General features: G+C 42.1%; 1 protein-coding gene across 1 annotated transcript in view; it reads left to right on the forward strand.

Moving 5' to 3' along the window:
* Positions 1-6,862: 6,862 nt before the first annotated feature.
* The window catches only part of LOC147709798 (uncharacterized), a 102,753-nt gene continuing 96,881 nt past the window's right edge, over positions 6,863-12,734 (forward strand). The window contains exon 1 of the mRNA XM_086928265.1: positions 6,863-6,997. The gene's annotated coding sequence lies outside the window, so the exon portion shown is untranslated. The remainder of the gene's footprint in view (positions 6,998-12,734) is intronic.

Here is a 12,734-nt window from a genome sequence, read left to right on the forward strand (position 1 = left end):
ACGGGAAATACATTTATAAAATTAACATAATTATCAATTAATCAATTAATAAAAATAATTTCAATTAAAATGTAATTAATTACCAATTAAAAATTATTTAACAATTAATTCAAGATAAATACCAATAAATAAATTAAAATAATTAATTAATTATAAATAAATTACTTCCCACCCTATTCCCCTATGAACCCACAACTAGCTATGGAAAATAAATTAATAAAATTAACATAATTATCAATTAATCAATTAAGGAACATTAATTACCAATTACAATTTAATTAATTACCAATTAAAAATTAATTAACAATTAATTCAAAATAAATACCAATAAATAAATTTAAATATTTAATGAATTGTAATTAAATTACTTCCCACCCTATTCCCCTATAAACCCACAACACGCTACAGAATTAAATTACGCAAAAATTAAATAACATACAATTCATTACTTAAATAATTATAAAATAAATATATACTTTTCACACATATACTAACATACAAAACACTTTAAAAAATTCGATATTAATACAAATTCGATATATTTAATACCTATATTATATACTTCAATATTTTGACTTTCTATATTTATGAAAATCGATATTAAATTACTTACCTTAAATTCGATATTTTTGTTGACTATATTCTGTCCATTCAATATTTTGTCCATTCTATATTTTGACTTCGATATTAGTGCTATTCTATACTTTTGATTCAATATTTTGTCTGTATACCGTCTGGAGGCATCGGCACCCCGGGGTGAAACAATACACTCATTTATCAGCGGCAATGGGTAGCCTCGCCGCGCTTGACTATATTATAACACAAACGTCTACATGGGAGAATTTAGAAATGCTACGCATGTTGCAAGGGGCATCTCTGATCACTCCCCGGTGAAAGTGAGGCTCGCAGGCCTAACAAAAGACTTAATGCTCCAGCCAAGAGTTTGTATTTGAAAGATGAACAACTCAGAGAACAACTGAGGGAAGAGGCTGAAAGATATTTTGAAGAAAATCATGGGTCTGTGGATTCGGCAGTTACCCTTTGGGAGGCCTTTAAAACTGGTATGAGGGGTCAGGCCCAAGCTAGAATAGGTGTCATTAAAAAAGAAAAACATCTCAAATGTATAGCCTTGGAGAAGGAAATAGTCCGTCTTGAGACACAGGTAGTAGAAGGGGAAACGGAAGATGCCAATTGCAGACACTGGTTGAGACTCAGACAAAAAGAACTTAAGGAACTATTGGAAGATAGTGCTAGGGCATATGTGCTTGCAACACAACACAGAGTGTATGAAATTGGTGATAAGGCCTACAAATTATTGGCATGGCTAGAGGGAAGGCAGACGAGGGGGGGTTCAATCCCGGCTTGATAGACAAAGCAGGGAACAAGCATGAGATAGGAGAAGAAATCGCGTAATAATTTGTAAAATATTACAAGAATATTTACTCTCCTCATGCTGAGCATACAGCAAATGAGTGTTGAGTCATTCTTAGGGATATCAAAATGGCTTGGCTCTCTGAAGAAGATAGAGAGCATCTCGAGGAAGACTTAACGAGTGAAGAAGTATGCACTGCGACACAAGCTCTCCAATCCGGGAACGCTGTAGGCCTCAACGGCCTGCCATTCAAATTATATAAACAAAACGGAGTTTGGTCCTGGGATAGAGGGGCAGCTGGACCTAATATAACTAGAAAAGAGAAAATGCTAGCCCTCGAAATGATTTTTCTCACAATTTTTGAGAATACAAACAAGGGGGAAACCTTTTGTTTGTATGGGTTATTTTATTTGACCCTTTTATAAATTTTCAATCATTTTTAGAAACATTTTTTTCATGGGTGAGAGAAACACACAAAATACTGACATTTACATTATTTACAACTCTCATACATACAACTATCATACAACTATCTGACGACTGACATATATACAAATAATCCACAATGTATATACAAGCTTCTTTTGCAAGAGGAAATGAGTGACAATTGAACAAACACAAATAGTTAATCTTTGTGGAAAATCAAATCATTGTATTGCCCAACCAGGGTCAAAAAACAGAAAAGGCAACAGAAAATTGAATTTAACTCTTCAATTAATTCAGATTAGTGAATAGACAGCGTAAGAATTGCTAAATCATAATGCCTATTTGCTGTTTTGCCGACGCGTTTCGAATCTGGGTGCAATCTCAGATTCTCCTCAGGGCTCTTTCAATGTAGATACTCTAGAAAAAGAGAGGAAGCTTGTTTTACCCACTAATTATAGAGATGTGTAGACCCCCTGACTAGACAGATTGTCACAGACTTTTATTACCTTCATGAATGGATTACGCGGTCCCGCGGTCCCATTAATCAGGTAAGGATAGGGCTTTGATTTTGGCAGAGGTTCTGTTAAAAGAATATATATATACAAGATGATTACCAGACCATCCAGAGACGCGCAGTTACTGTGGCTCCACAACTCAAAAGCTAACAAGTCCTACCTTAAGTTGTTATAACAGCGAAGCTACTGATTTCTTTCACGCTGAACTTTCTCCGCTCGCGAAGCGAGATCATTAATGCCTGGAACGCATAAACATGGGCTGTGCTCAGTAAAGCTGCTCTAATCCAAAACAACATTTGAGGTTACAAGGGATGCGGTGGGATGCGGTGGGACATACCTGAAGGATATGATTTTGGAGCAGAGGTGGTTGTTATTACGCCAAACCCGCTGTTCCTTTGTTATCGGGCAGGCGGCATGCCGAAAACTCCTCCGCGGCGTGCCGAAAAGCCGTGCTTCAATCGCGCTGGTTTCTACAAGGAATTATATTGTGTTGTTTAGCGCGGGACGCAGAATTTTCTCTGTCTTAGGGGTCTACACATCTCTATAATTAGTGGTTAAAACAAGCTTCCTCTCTTTTTCTAGAGTATCTACATTGAAAGAGCCCTGAGGAGAATCTGAGATTGCACCCAGATTCGAAACGCGTCGGCAAAACAGCAAATAGGCATTATGATTTAGCAATTCTTACGTTGTCTATTCACTAATCTGAATTAATTGAAGAGTTAAATTCAATTTTCTGTTGCCTTTTCTGTTTTTTGACCCTGGTTGGGCATTACAATGATTTGATTTTCCACAAAGAATAACTATTTGTGTTTGTTCAATTGTCACTCATTTCCTCTTGCAAAAGAAGCTTGTATATAAATTGTGGATTATTTGTATATATGTCAGTCGTCAGATAGTTGTATGATAGTTGTATGTATGAGAGTTGTAAATAATGTAAATGTTAGTATTTTGTGTGCTTCTCTCACCCATGAAAAAAATGTTTCTAAAAATGATTGAAAATTTATAAAAGGGTCAAATAAAATAACCCATACAAACAAAAGGTTTCCCCCTTGTTTGTATTCTCAAAAATTGTGAGAAAAATCATTTCGAGGGCTAGCATTTTCTCTTTTCTATTCAAATTATATAAAGCACATGGCTGACGTGGTAGCCGAACATATGCTAAATATGTTTAGCCATGTGTTGAATAATGGAACATTACCAGCGGATCAAAGAACCGCTGTGATAGCTGTATTTCCGAACTCGAAGAAGTAGCCCTTTTACTGCGGCTTATACAGGCCAATTTCCCTCCTAAATTTTGAAATAAAGATGCTTGTATAGCTCCAGGGGACGAGGCTGGCAAATGTTATAGAGTCCTTTATACATCCAGACCAATCGAGCTTCATGCCACATCGGAGCACAAGGCAAAATCTCCGCCGGCTTTTTGGAATCCTACACATGAAGCAGATGCAGACACATGAGCAGACAGCACTATTATCGTTATACGTTAGCATGGTTTTTGACAGTGTGGAGTGGCAATACCTATACGCGGCCCTTGAACATTGCCGTCTCTGACCCAATTTCATTGGCTGGATCAGGCTTTTGTAATACCAACTCCTTGCCAGTGTAAGGGTCAATGCAACAGTCTCTCAAAGTTTTGTTCTGCAGAGAGGAACAAGGCAGGGATGCCCACTCTCCTCAATCCTTTTCGCACTGGCCTTGGAGCCACTGGCGGCATGGGTGAGGCAGGACCTATTGATCTGGGGGATACCAATTGGGGAGGAGGGGGAAGACCAGATCTCACTCTATGCTGACGATTTGCTGTATGTTAGGAAACCAAGGCAATCAGTCGGCAGTATTCTGCAGGTCTTCTGGATATTCTGGGAATATTCTGGATTTCGGAAAAACTGGGGTGAATCCCTGCTTTTCCCTCCGACTTTTTCCTCTGACTGGAGAGTCCCTGACTTTAACATCAAGATGCAACATGATATCAAGATCCAACGTGCCCATCCAGGAGAATGGCTTTAAATATTTGGGGATCTATATTACCCGTGACCCAGCAGAATTCTATAGCCAAAACCTGGGGCATTGTTTAAGATGATGGCTCTCCCCCGCTTGCTCTATGTACTTCAAAACTCACTGTATGAGGTCCCTCCCTCCCTTTTTCGCAGAATAGACTCAGAAATCCGATCCTTGATATGGAGTGGGGCTGCCCCTAGAATTGCGTTGAGTAAGCTACAAAGGGGGGTATTTGAGGGTGGACTGGCGACACCAGGTGAACCAGGATATTACTGGGCAGCTCAACTAACAAATGTAAACGGCTGGATGTTCGACGACAGGGCAGTGCCAGCATTCAGGGTGTATAGACTAAGTATGGGGACGCAGGGCCCACTTGGACTGTTATTCTCAAAACGGATAGGCAAACAAGTACTCTCACATACCAAAACAATAGTGAAAATATGGAAGATAGTCATGAAGTACGTGGGATGGGACAAGAGACTATCGCGGATGACCCCATTATGGGTGGGTGACTGCTTGGGAGAAGCCAGTAAATTGAAGGGCTTTGCTAGATCGGGGCCCATAGGCTTGGAGAAATTAGGAGATATCTGGAGAGGGAGAGCGTGTATAGAATTAAAAAATTTAGAGAGAGACTATGATTTCCTGAAGTTAAAAACACTCCTTTCTACACACTCCTTGTCCCCATCTGAACCATGGCTATGGAGCACTGTTACACGCATCTACAAATCTGGGCATTTCGTTTCAAAGATCTATAAAATGGTCCTTCCCCTCCCTCAGAAAGCGAGCAGGAAAAATGAGACGAGATGGGAAACAGAATCTAACACGACAGGTATGATCTTTGACTGGGATATAATACATACCACTGCATTTAGAAATAAGGTTTCCCCTATTATGTCACAGACTAAATTCATGTTAATCAACAGAACGTATTGGACACCTGAAAAACTCTATAAAACTAGGCTAAGAGACGCCCCAACTTGCTGGAATTGTGAGGCAGAAGTGGGGGACTTGGCACACATGTTATTTAATTGCCCTTTACTGAAGGGTTACTGGAACAGAATATTTGACTGTATTAAGCACATCCTTGCTTTCAATCCACCTAGAGAGTTTGTGTATGTTCTACTGGGGGGTACAAGAGCCACATCTGGCAAATCCGGTCGATCGACAACTTCTTGACCTCCTTCTAACCTTGGCATGCAAGGTTATTCTGTGTAAGTGGAAGAATCCTTCTGAGGTGTCATTCAAAATGTGGCAAGACTGGCTGTCCTTTCTAAGGGGTGCCGACAATCCATCACTACACTCTTCACCAGGACGCATCTCCCATAAAAAACTTTGGAAGGCCCTGGACGCTTCCTCCTTCTCGTTAGATCCCCTTCGGCCAATGACCTACTCTCAAATCAACCGGCTCTAAACAGCAACTCTTCAAGTCAAGACTTGACCATAAGCGCGTCACTTGATGGCTTCACAATTACGAATGTACTCATATATATGTAACTGCATGACCACTGCTGATGTCTTTTTTTTGTTTACTTAGGTTTGTCCGCTACACTAATGAGTCAATGATTCACTCACCATTTTCTCCTCTTGATTGCCTGACCAGGCCTGTGCATATGATGAATCATTTGTAATATCTCTTATGCTTCTTTGATCCTTATTGAATTGTCTTGTACTTTTTATTTCTGTTTTGAAAATAAAAATGATTTGAAATACATAAAAAAGGAGGACACAAAGAACATTTGGATGGGGCCACTTGGTCCTAATCCTAGTAGCAATCATTATCAATGGTGTAGTAGACGAGGTTATTACCAAAGCAACAAGATTATCTGTGATTGTACCTTTGATGCTCCTTGTTGTACAGATGTTTTATGTTTCAATAAAGAAAGATTATACAAAAAAAGAATGTCAGGATCCTATGGAAAGCACTGCGGGTTTTAACCTACAGAAGTATGTATATCAGAACTCTATGGAAAGCACTGCGGATGTCTGACGTAGATATGTAAGTATATATTAGAACTATATGGAAAACACTGTGGAAGTCTGACGTATATATATCTAACTATATCAGAACCCTAAGAAAAGCACTGTAGGCATCTGACGTAGATATGTATGTATATCAGAAACCTTTGGACAGCACTTTGGATGTCTGATGTAGATACTTAAGTATAACAGAGCCCTATCGAAAGCACTGCAGGTGTCTGACGTAGATATGTAAGTATATTAGAAATATATGGAAAACACTGCGGATGTCTGATGTATATATCTAACTATATCAGAACCCTAAGAAAAGCACTGTAGGAGAGCCCTATTGAAAGCACTGAGGGTGTCTGACGTGGATATGTTAGTATATCAGAACTATCTGCAGGGCACTGTCCTCACATAATAGCACACTGTACCGTTGTGGATGCGGGAAGCTACAGCTTTGGTATGCCGCCCCCTCTCCTCACCCCCGAAAAGCCACATCTGTTTCCTGCTGTAGCAGGTTTCAACTGACACCCCTTCCTGTCTAGTAACAGGAAGCAGAGGCCGGCACCCCCTTCGTGTCTTGTAACAGGAGCAGAGAGCAGCAGAGCGCTCATTCTCCTACACTCTAAGAGCAGCCTGGGAGGGACCCGAACCCCACAACAAACACCCCGGGGCAAAAAGGAGCAGGAGACGTCACCAGCAACAGAGGAGGCCGAGTCCCTTGAAGGTCAGTCTCTTTTCACTCTTGGAATTGACACGCGCATTGAATAGCATGTTGAATGTCGCCTTTCTAACGTGCCCCGCTCTGTTTTCAGTGTAAAATCTTTATTTGAGAGCACAGGGGACATACAGGGGACATTGCTGCATCTGTTTTAACTTCTCCGTCCTTGCATGCGTGAAGTCTGCAATCCTTTGAAGTAGCAGGTGAATGGAGCAGGACCTCGTAACCGGAGTTTATTTATTGTGTACGTGGAGGTAACAACGAGGCGGGAAACACACAACCCGTCACATCACACGGATCTCTTCTGAGCATGTGTGTAGAGAGGCTGCAGGATTCTCCGTGAGTGGTATTATCTGAAAGTCTAAATAAATACAAGTATTTGCTGCAGAATGCTGTTGTTATAATGCGTCACTCGAGCGCCACCTGGGAGATGTGCAGTGTCACAACGTCACTTCCTGTATCTCATGCTGATGCTGAGCGTTCTTCAGAGCGGACCAGGGACCCTGTTGCTCCTTCTGACCTCACATATATGATGTATTGATTATAGGACCCCTGCTAGTGTGGCTTGCTCATTATACGGCACCTGCTAGTGTGGCTTGTTTATTATATGGCACCTGCTAGTGTGGCTTGTTTATTATATGGCACCTGCTAGTGTGGCTTGTTTATTATATGACACCTGCTAGTGTGGCTTGTTTATTATATGGCACCTGCTAGTGTGGCTTGTTTATTATATGGCACCTGCTAGTGTGGCTTGTTTATTATATGACACCTGCTAGTGTGGCTTGCTCATTATAGGACACATGCTAGTGTGGCTTGCTCATTATATGGCACCTGCTAGTGTGGTTTGCTCATTATAGAGCACCTGCTAGTGTGGCTTGTTTATTATATGGCACCTGCTAGTGTGGCTTGTTTATTATATGACACCTGCTAATGTGGCTTGCTCATTATACGGCACCTGCTAGTGTGGCTTGTTTATTATATGGCGCCTGCTAGTGTGGCTTGTTTATTATATGGCACCTGCTAGTGTGGCTTGTTTATTATATGGCACCTGCTAGTGTGGCTTGTTTATTATATGACACCTGCTAATGTGGCTTGCTTATTATACGGCACCTGCTAGTGTGGCTTGTTTATTATATGGCACCTGCTAGTGTGGCTTGCTCATTATATGGCACCTGCGAGTGTGGCTTGCTCATTATAGAACACCTGCTAGTGTTGCTTGCTCATTATACGGCACCTGGTAGTGTGGCTTGCTCATTATACGGCACCTGCGAATGTGGACTGCTCATTATAGAACACCTGCTAGTGTGGACTGCTCATTATAGAACACCTGCTAGTGTGGCTTGTTCATTATAGAACACCTGCTAGTGTGGTTTGCTCATTATATGGCACCTGCTAGTGTGGTTTGCTCATTATAGAGCACCTGCTAGTGTGGCTTGTTTATTATATGGCACCTGCTAGTGTGGCTTGTTTATTATATGACACCTGCTAATGTGGCTTGCTTATTATACGGCACCTGCTAGTGTGGCTTGTTTATTATATGGCACCTGCTAGTGTGGCTTGTTTATTATATGACACCTGCTGGTGTGGCTTGTTTATTATATGGCACCTGCTAGTGTGGCTTGTTTATTATATGGCACCTGCTAGTGTGGGTTGCTCATTATATGGCACCTGCTAGTGTGGCTTGTTTATTATATGACACCTGCTAGTGTGGCTTGCTCATTATAGGACACATGCTAGTGTGGCTTGCTCATTATACGGCACCTGCTAGTGTGGCTTGTTTATTATATGGCACCTGCTAGTGTGGCTTGTTTATTATATGACACCTGCTAATGTGGCTTGCTCATTATACGGCACCTGCTAGTGTGGCTTGTTTATTATATGGCACCTGCTAGTGTGGCTTGTTTATTATATGGCACCTGCTAGTGTGGCTTGTTTATTATATGACACCTGCTAATGTGGCTTGCTTATTATACGGCACCTGCTAGTGTGGCTTGTTTATTATATGGCACCTGCTAGTGTGGCTTGCTCATTATATGGCACCTGCGAGTGTGGCTTGCTCATTATAGAACACCTGCTAGTGTTGCTTGCTCATTATACGGCACCTGGTAGTGTGGCTTGCTCATTATACGGCACCTGCGAATGTGGACTGCTCATTATAGAACACCTGCTAGTGTGGACTGCTCATTATAGAACACCTGCTAGTGTGGCTTGTTCATTATAGAACACCTGCTAGTGTTGCTTGCTCATTATACGGCACCTGGTAGTGTGGCTTGCTCATTATATGGCACCTGCGAGTGTGGCTTGCTCATTATAGAACACCTGCTATTGTTGCTTGCTCATTATACGGCATCTGGTAGTGTGGCTTGCTCATTATATGGCACCTGCGAGTGTGGCTTGCTCATTATAGAACACCTGCTATTGTTGCTTGCTCATTATACGGCACCTGGTAGTGTGGCATGTTTATTATGGCACCTGCTAGTGTGGCTTGCTCATTATACGGCACCTGCTAGTGTGGCTTGTTTATTATATGGCACCTGGTAGTGTGGCTTGTTTATTATATGACACATGCTAATGTGGCTTGCTCATTATAGAACACCTGCTAGTGTTGCTTCCTCATTATACGGCACCTGCTAGTGTGGCTTGCTCATTATACGGCACCTGCTTGTGTGGCTTGTTTATTATATGGCACCTGCTAGTGTGGCTTGTTTATTATATGACACCTGCTAATGTGGCTTGCTCATTATACGGCACCTGCTAGTGTGACTTGTTTATTATATGGCACCTGCTAGTGTGGCTTGTTTATTATATGACACCTGCTAGTGTGGCTTGCTCATTATAGAAAACCTGCTAGTGTGGCTTGCTCATTATATGGCACCTGCTAGTGTGGCTTGCTCATTATATGGCACCTGCTAGTGTGGCTTGCTCATTATATGGCACCTGCGAGTGTGGCTTGCTCATTATAGAACACCTGCTAGTGTTGCTTGCTCATTATACGGCACCTGGTAGTGTGGCTTGCTCATTATACGGCACCTGCGAATGTGGACTGCTCATTATAGAACACCTGCTAGTGTGGCTTGTTCATTATAGAACACCTGCTAGTTTTGCTTGCTCATTATACGGCACCTGGTAGTGTGGCTTGCTCATTATACGGCACATGCGAGTGTGGCTTGCTCATTATAGAACACCTGCTAGTGTGGCTTGTTCATTATAGAACACCTGCTAGTTTTGCTTGCTCATTATACGGCACCTGGTAGTGTGGCTTGCTCATTATATGGCACCTGCGAGTGTGGCTTGCTCATTATAGAACACCTGCTAGTGTGGCTTGTTTATTATATGGCACCTGCTAGTGTGGCTTGTTTATTATTTGACACCTGCTAGTGTGGCTTGTTTATTATATGACACCTGCTAGTGTGGCGTGCTCATTATAGAACACCTGCTAGTGTGGACTGCTCATTATAGAACACCTTCTAGTGTGGCTTGTTTATTATATGACACCTGCTAGTGTGGCTTGCTCATTATATAACACCTGCTAGTGTGGCTTGTTTATTATATGACACCTGCTAGTGTGGCTTGCTCATTATATAACACCTGCTAGTGTGGCTTGTTTATTATATGACACCTGCTAGTGTGGCGTGCTCATTATAGAACACCTGCTAGTGTGGACTGCTCATTATAGAACACCTGCTAGTGTGGCTTGTTCATTATAGAACACCTGCTAGTGTTACTTGCTCATTATACAGCACCTGGTAGTGTGGCTTGCTCATTATATGGCACCTGCGAGTGTGGCTTGCTCATTATAAGACACCTGCTAGTGTGGCTTGCTCATTATAGAACACATGCTAGTGTGGCTTGCTCATTACACGGCACCTGCTAGTGTGGCTTGTTTATTATATGACACCTGCCAGTGTGGCTTGCTCATTATAGAACACCTGCTAGTGTGGCTTGCTCATTATACGGCACCTGCTAGTGTGGCTTGTTTATTATATGGCACCTGCGAGTGTGGCTTGCTCATTATAAGACACCTGCTAGTGTGGCTTGCTCATTATGGAACACCTGCTCGTGAGGCATTGCTCATTATAGGGCACCTGCTAGTGTGGCTTGTTTATTATATGACACCTGCTAGTGTGGCTTGCTCATTATATGGCACCTGCTAGTGTGGCTTGCTCATTATAGAACACCTGCTAGTATGGACGGCTCATTATAGAACACCTGCTAGTGTGGCTTGTTTATTATATGACACCTGCTAGTGTGGGTTGCTCATTATATGGCACCTGCTAGTGTGGCTTGTTTATTATATGACACCTGCTAGTGTGGCTTGTTCATTATAGAAAACCTGCTAGTGTGACTTGTTTATTATATGACACCTGCTAGTGTGGCTTGTTTATTATATGACACCTGCTAGTGTGGCTTGCTCTTTATAGAACACCTGCTAGTGTGGCTTGTTTATTATATGACGCCTGCTAGTGTGGCTTGTTCATTATATGGCACCTGCTAGTGTGGCTTGTTTATTGTATGGCACCTGCTAGTGTGGCTTGTTTATTATATGACACCTGCTAGTGTGGCTTGCTCATTATACGGCACCTGCTAGTGTGGCTTGTTTATTATATGGCACCTGTTAGTGTGGCTTGTTTATTATATGACACCTGCTAGTGTGGCTTGCTCATTATAGAACACCTGCTAGTGTTGCTTGCTCATTATACGGCACCTGGTAGTGTGGCTTGCTCATTATATGGCACCTGCGAGTGTGGCTTGCTCATTATAGAACACCTGCTAGTGTTGCTTGCTCATTATACGGCACCTGGTAGTGTGGCTTGCTCATTATACGGCACCTGCGAGTGTGGACTGCTCATCATAGAACACCTGCTAGTGTGGACTGCTCATTATAGAACACCTGCTAGTGTGGCTTATTCATTATAGAACACCTGCTAGTGTTGCTTGCTCATTATACGGCACCTGGTAGTGTGGCTTGTTCATTATATGGCACCTGCGAGTGTGGCTTGCTCATTATAAGACACCTGCTAGTGTGGCTTGCTCATTATAGAACACCTGCTAGTGTGGCTTGCTCATTACACGGCACCTGCTAGTGTGGCTTGTTTATTATATGACAACTGCTAGTTTGGCTTGCTCATTATAGAACACCTGCTAGTGTGGCTTGCTCATTATACGGCACCTGCTAGTGTGGCTTGTTTATTATATGGCACCTGCGAGTGTGGCTTGCTCATTATAAGACACCTGCTAGTGTGGCTTGCTCATTATGGAACACCTGCTCGTGAGGCATTGCTCATTATACGGCACCTGCTAGTGTGGCTTGTTTATTATATGACACCTGCTAGTGTGGCTTGCTCATTATATGGCACCTGCTAGTGTGGCTTGTTTATTATATGACACCTGCTAGTGTGGCTTGCTCATTATAGAACACCTGCTAGTGTGGAGGGCTCATTATAGAACACCTGCTAGTGTGGCTTGTTTATTATATGACACCTGCTAGTGTGGGTTGCTCATTATATGGCACCTGCTAGTGTGGCTTGTTTATTATATGACACCTGCTAGTGTGGCTTGTTCATTATAGAAAACCTGCTAGTGTGACTTGTTTATTATATGGCACCTGCTAGTTTGGCTTGTTTATTATATGACACCTGCTAGTGTGGCTTGCTCATTATAGAACACCTGCTAGGGTGGCTTGTTTATTATATGACGCCTGCTAGTGTGGCTTGTTCATTATATGGCACCTGCTAGTGTGGCT

This window comes from Lissotriton vulgaris, chromosome 6 (genome assembly GCF_964263255.1).
Source record: "Lissotriton vulgaris chromosome 6, aLisVul1.2, whole genome shotgun sequence".
Taxonomy (NCBI): Eukaryota; Metazoa; Chordata; class Amphibia; order Caudata; family Salamandridae; genus Lissotriton; species Lissotriton vulgaris.